The sequence below is a fragment of the Takifugu rubripes genome, chromosome 20, assembly GCF_901000725.2.
Source record: "Takifugu rubripes chromosome 20, fTakRub1.2, whole genome shotgun sequence".
Lineage (NCBI taxonomy): Eukaryota > Metazoa > Chordata > Actinopteri > Tetraodontiformes > Tetraodontidae > Takifugu > Takifugu rubripes.
Window position 1 is genome coordinate 1,487,984 of NC_042304.1, and position 6,763 is coordinate 1,494,746.

The following is a 6,763-nucleotide window of genomic DNA, read 5'->3' on the forward strand; positions in this document are numbered from 1 at the left end:
TAAATACCTCAGTGAACATAGCCATCAAGACTTAAACTGGACTATGAGCTGTATGCAGTGGAAAGGATCAACAGGAAGGAAGGGATCAACACACTGACATTTATTGTTAAAAAAACAAAACATATTTACAAAGAATGAAACAACTTTTTCCCAGTTTTGGTGTGGAGGGTTGTTGCAGAAATAATTGTTATTTTTGTGCTAAAAAAAGTAAAAAGTTAGGCTTAGGCTTAGTAAAAAAAAAAGAAAAAAAAATAGAAACCCAAGCATATTTACAAAGAATGAAAAACTATCCATGTTAAATTGGAGAAACCATCCTTAAACAGAGGTGGTGGCCTGAGGCACTTCCTATCACCCACATACAATGCAGTCCTCCACTCCTTCCAACAGCAAAACAAACATTCACACCATTCCAGGAGACCTGGTGACTCACCACCATGTGACCCAGCAGACAAAGGGGAGACACCTCAACAGAAACTAGGTGAACGACCCGACCAACGACCCTGCTAACGACTCTCAGGTGACCACCCAGATCATTAGCATGCAAATGGTCCACAGGGGCTAAATATTTTCAAGCTCTCTCCCCAGCGATTTCAGAACTGAAGAAGCCCTCTGGATAGAAGGCGAAACGTCTTCAAGAGAAGAAACCCAGTCCAGTTGACAGAGAAAACTACCTTGGATTAACTTTTGAACTTTCTTCCTTGTTCCTTCTTCCGGCATTAATGATTTTCTTTTCTTATCTTCGGTGACTCGTTTTATGGGATGATTATTGTCCCAATCTGGAAACATCTCGAACATTTCGACATGTTCCGTGCGATTACACACGTAGCCCTTTTGTTTAAAGTAATGGAACCACATGCCCCATTCCTTAGGGTCAATCAGGCCAAAGTCACTCCCTATCTTTGTCATCATATTAAATCTGACGCACCTCTCTCTTATTGGAATAGCATGCATCAGGTGAGTCGTTCCTCCAATCTGTACTCTGTTCACGTCCCCGTTCGATGTCATGACGATAGGTGTCTGTTGTATCTTTGCACTTCCTCGTCCTGATCACATTAGCCCAACCGGATCCTCTTCTTCCGCAGCGGCGTATATAGCTTCTATTTTAGCGCTTTGCTCTTTTCCGCTTCCCATCATCGCGTCGATTATTTTACACCAAACGTTCCCGAAATTCTTTCGAATCCATTTGCTCGTTTTAGTGTTTATATTTTCACCGCCTAGCAACACATGCATGTGCCAATCGGTATCTCTTCCCGCGTTCTAGTTGGTAAAAGTATTTGGTCTTCGCCATGTTCCAATTTTGAATCAGGTGTAAAATGTATTACTGTATTTAAGGAAAAACAAACCAATGATTAACCTCAGTGAAAGCCCTGGGCAACACTAAATACAAAATACCAAAATAAGTGTGATTGGTAAAAACAGGTCCATGCTTCCTCTTCCCCTCCTTCCATTGGTCCACCTCACTTAACACCCATGATTTGCCCCTAATCTGAAAACCATGTCCCTGGACAGTTGTATTATGGAGAAACACCAGCGCTTTAGCAGGATTGAGGTAAGAGATTATGAGGCACATGTTATTTGTTGCTTGTTTATTTACAAAAACTGATCATTAATGATTTGGTCATTATCATTCTAGAAATGTATAATAACTATTTGTTAAAGTTACTGCATGTGTTTGTTTGAACACCGGAAATGTAAATTTCAAGATTTTCAATGAAGAAAAAGAAAATACTGTCACGATAACTGTCAGATATTTACCTGATTCTTGGAACAATGTTTATAATTTTGTAATCTTAGAACCACAGAGAAAATTGCCCAAGACTTCCTGAATGGTGTCGGCAGAGAATTACACAAGGAACTGGTAGCTAAGGATAAAATCAACAAACACACAAGCTACATTTCAGGTGATCTTAACATTCTTATATTACAAAAAAAAAACAATTCATATGTGCTGATGGATGAATAACTTTCTTTCAGGACCCTGGTTAGACATGCGTCTTAAAAATCGCAAATCTTTACTGCACTTCAATGTTTTTGCACTGCTTCCACCAGACCCAAAGACAGAGTATAATCAACAGTTGGTGCGGGCCACCAATCTGCTGTGCTCAACTTTGCGCTACATGAAAACACTGCGAGCTGGCCTACTGGAGCCAAATGTTTTACACTTCCAGCCTTATGGAGCTCAGATGGTTGACGCCTACCCACTGGACATGTCTCAGTACCATCGTGTCTTTAACACAACTCGAATTCCAGGACAGGGCCGAGATGAGCTCTTTACTAATGAGAAAGGCCACCATGTTCTTGTTATGAGAAATGGCAACATGTATGTTTTTGATGTTGTAGACAGGGATGGAAACTTGTTGAAGCCTACAGAGATCCAGGCCCACTTGAACTACATTTTGACTGACCTGACACCAGCACCTGCCTTTCCTATTGGAATCTTGACCAGTGAGAACCGAGACGTGTGGGCCGAACTGAGGGACAAACTGGTAAATTGTGGAAATACAGACAATTTAAGGCTTGTGGACAGCGCTGTTTGCTGTCTCTGTCTGGATGATGCAAGTATGAAGAAGGGTGATGACATGTTACATAGTTTGCTGCTGGCTAATGGCTGCAATCGGTGGCTTGATAAGTCTTTCAGTCTCCATGTTTCAAAATCTGGTGAAGCTGGCATTTGCATGGAGCACTCCTGGGGTGATGGCATGACCATGACTGATATTTTGGAAAAAATCTACAAAGACTCAACAGAGCAGCCGCAGGTGCACCCAGGCTCTGTTGCTGCTGCCGTGGATTCAGCTTCTGCTGTGCATCAGTTACAGTTTAACCTGGACAGTGTGCTGAAGAACGGCATCAAGAAAGCCAATGACAACTTTGATTTACATGTGTCACAACTCAGTATTGATTTTATGATCTTTGGGAAAGGTGGAAAGGAAACAATGAAGAAAAATAACTTGAGCCCCGACAGTATGGCCCAGCTTGCTTTTCAAATGGGCTTCCTGAGGATGCGCTGTTCCTACGGCTGAGGCATGCAGTATGACGAGATTCAAGCATGGTCGTTTAGAGTTTATTCCATCAGCCACCACCTACACAAAACAATGTTCTAATGCCTTCGTTTGTCAGCAAGACCAACACAGCGTACAACAACTAAAGGCCATGCTCTACCAGTGCTCCAGGTACCACAGGCAGCTTGTCAAAGAAGCATCTATGGGTGAGTTTAACATTTTTGCAGATATAATTTGTGACACCATAAATGCAAAGAAAGGGGAGGAGATACTTTTTAATATTTTAGAACAACCTTCAAAAATTAATTACATCTCACAACGTCACTTCTAATTTGACTAGAAAAGCAAACAAAACAAAAAGGTAAGCCTTTGGTTTTACACATTGGGCTGGAGTCAGTTGAATAGGCGAGGGCTCTCACTAAGAGGGAAGAACCCTTCAAAAAAGAGAAATCAGCCCAAACCACCAAATATTCACTAAGTGCAGAAAAATCCACTTCCCAGATAACCTCAGACAGGACAGGAGAGAGCCCACCACCCGAGCACCACTATCTCCAGCAACTAAAAGAAGCAACTGATAACCAATGGTTAAGAAACAATAACTCCTTTTCTCCCCCCAGCTCCACAGATTATAACCCAGTCACATTCGCCATCAGCCAATTCACTGAATTCACTGATGCTCTAGGGCGGGGTTGGCAACCCACGGCTGTAGAGCCGCATGCGGCTCTTTAGTGCCTCCCTAGTGGCTCTGTGGAGCTTTTTGAAAAATATGATAATGGAAAAAGGTGGTGTGAATATATAATTTGTGTAGCAGGAAAAACATGACACACGTTCTTAAAGTTTTCCAATGCTGTAAAAATGTGTATAAGAAATATTTAATTTCAACATCTCATTATAACGGAAGTTAAACTTACAGCACCATCTTACAGCAGAGTGGTCATGTGGTTAGTCATTCTCTCCACGATGCTCATTATATATATTAGCCTACTTATCATTTTGAAAGTAGGCTAATATAGCTAATATAGACACTTACAGCATGTGTTGCCTTTATAATAAGGCTTATATAAGGCTTATATAAGGCACCAGACAGATTGTTTTTGTTTGGTCCAATATGGCTCTTTTAACATTTTGAGTTTCTGACCCCTGCTCCCCTGTCCCCTGCTGTTTTAGATAGGACATCTGGGAGTTTTTTGGAACCCGTACAAGTTATTTTACAGGCATTTCTGGCTCTAGTAAACATATGTTGAACTTTTTTCTTGACAGAACATACTGCATTTACTGTGTGTGATATTTTATAACCACAGCATAAAAGTGACTCTCAAGGAGATAAAAAGCTACTACTGTACAATGATATACTGTACATCTGCCAACAGGGAGTGCAGCAGCTTCCTCAGAACACACCTTCCTGAGCCCTTGCCTGATCAGAGGTCAAATCACAGAGGGTGTTACAACTATACAGATTGGCAAACAATAAAATTGGGCTCTCCATAATGATAATTCCGATTATAATAATTTGTAGATCGAGCAATCTTATGTCCTTCCGTCAGTTTACCACATTTCTTACTTTTCCTTGTTCAGTCTTGTTCAGATAATAATATTAATAATAATAATAATAATATGACGTTGTGGTTGTGTCATCGGATTTGCGGCCACATGTTTTGGACACTCGGGTAAAGAGAGGGGCGGAGCTGTCAACTGATCACCACCTGGTGGTGAGCTGGCTGGACGCCTCCCTGGTGAGGTGTTAAGGGCATGTCCCTCCGGTAGGAGACCCCCGGGAAGACCCAGGACACGTTGGAGAGACTATGTCTCTCGACTGGTCTGGGAACGCCTCGGGATCCGTCCGGATGAGCTGGAAGAAGTAGCTGGGGAGAGGGAAGTCTGGGCTTCTCTTCTTAGGCTGCTGCCCCCGCGACCCGACCCCGGATGGATGGATGTAATAACAATAATACCAAAACAAAAATATTAACAAGAAGTCAGAGAAAAAATGATTTATGTAAGAAGCACACTTCCAATAATCTATCAGGATTGATTCATAAACTCCAAAAAATAGTTATTTATGAATGTTTCCTCCATCTCGCTGAGTACCCATCATTGGAACGGTGGTTCTTTTGACTGAAACCGCTCATTAATATGATTTTTTCAAAACATTTATTGAATCGTCGGAATCGGAAGCTCTATTGATGAGTCAAGAGAGAGACAGAGAGTTGGAGAGAGAGAGAGGAAAAATGAGAAAGAAAGGAACACCATCCAAGAGGGATTTCATGGGTAATCAAATTTGTGCTATGTTGTCATTAACATTAAACATTATTTTTCTGTCTGACAGGCCAAGGTTTATACTGTCATCTCTATGGTCTGCGTGACCTGGCGCTTTCCAAGGACCAGGAACTGCACAGCCTGTATACAGATTGTGACCTAGATGGCTTCACCTTGTCTACCAGCACAGTCGTCACCTCATTGTTAACAGTCTTTGCCCCAGATGTGCCTGATGGATTTGGTGTTCACTATTTTCTTCAGGATAATTCCATAAATTGCTCTTTTGCTAGCTACCAGGCTGACAGTCACAAGGATTTTAGTCGATGTGTGAACAAGGGATAGCCGCGTTTATAGCTATATGTTGGCCTGCCCACCTCCAACCCTGCTGACCCACTCTACTTTTATACCAGCAGCTTTTACTATTAATTTATTTCCCTGATCTCTGCCTATTCTCTCCTCTACCCGTCCTCCCCCTTCTCCTCTCTCTCTATCCAGCCGGCTATCAGCAGGAGGGTCCCTCTACATGATCCCGGTCCTGCTCAAGGTTTCTTCCTGTTAAAGGGAAGTTTTTTCTTTCTACTGTTGCTTGTTGGGGGTCAGGCCCTGGGATTCTTCAAAGTGCCTAGAAATAACTTTTATTTTAACAGATGATACCTAAATAAAGGTTGATTAGATTTGATTAATGTATGTTAAAGCCACCTTAACACCATTTCAACAGAGTGTGACATGATGAGGGGCCACGCCCTACCTGTGCTCACTACAATGGGCTCAGATACTCAGGAATCGCGAGAACTGGCCAACCGATCAGAACTGAACTAGTCAACACTGTGCTGAGCCATGCCAGGAATATGGGATGGAATTGTCCAAATGTTCGCCACATATATCAAACTCCTCCCATGTATCAAATTCCCAAATTCACAGGCTAACACAAAAGTGCAATTTGCAGTGAGAGGCTGTTGTCCTAATTTAATCAGAGCTATCAACTGCATACACATTGCTATAAATGCACCATGAGATGATTTTATTTTTATGTAAACAAGAAGCATTTTTATTGAGTCAATGTACAGATCATCTGTGATGAGCAAATGCAATTAGCCAACATTGTTGGGAGGTGGCCCGGATCAACATACGGTTGATGTTTTCCAACCAACATAGTTGGCAACAGGCTACAAGCTGGCATGTTGCAGGATTGGTGGCTTGGTGAATAAATAATTTATTTGTTCTGAAATGTGAAGTTCCTTTTCTTGCATTTCCGTCTCATGGCTTGTTTCCATTATCTGATTGTGCAAGGTGGGGAATACCACCATGTTTATATTTATTTCAGTCAGAAAACTGTGGATTAATGCAAATAGCACACACAATTATTCCCAGCAGAACATTAATGTTGCAACATTGCAGCTTTTCCAATAGGCTCTGTCTCGATGTATTCATTCCCTGATAATAGTCTGCATAGACATTACAGGGAATTAAAATCAGGCCCCACAAGAATCCCCAAAACAAGCTTGAGCCGC

The 6,763-nt window shown here is 41.8% G+C and overlaps 1 pseudogene; it reads left to right on the plus strand.

Moving 5' to 3' along the window:
- The first annotated feature begins 565 nt into the window (after positions 1-565).
- On the plus strand, positions 566-5,743 carry LOC101063039 (carnitine O-palmitoyltransferase 2, mitochondrial-like; annotated as a pseudogene).
- The last annotated feature ends 1,020 nt before the right edge of the window (positions 5,744-6,763 follow it).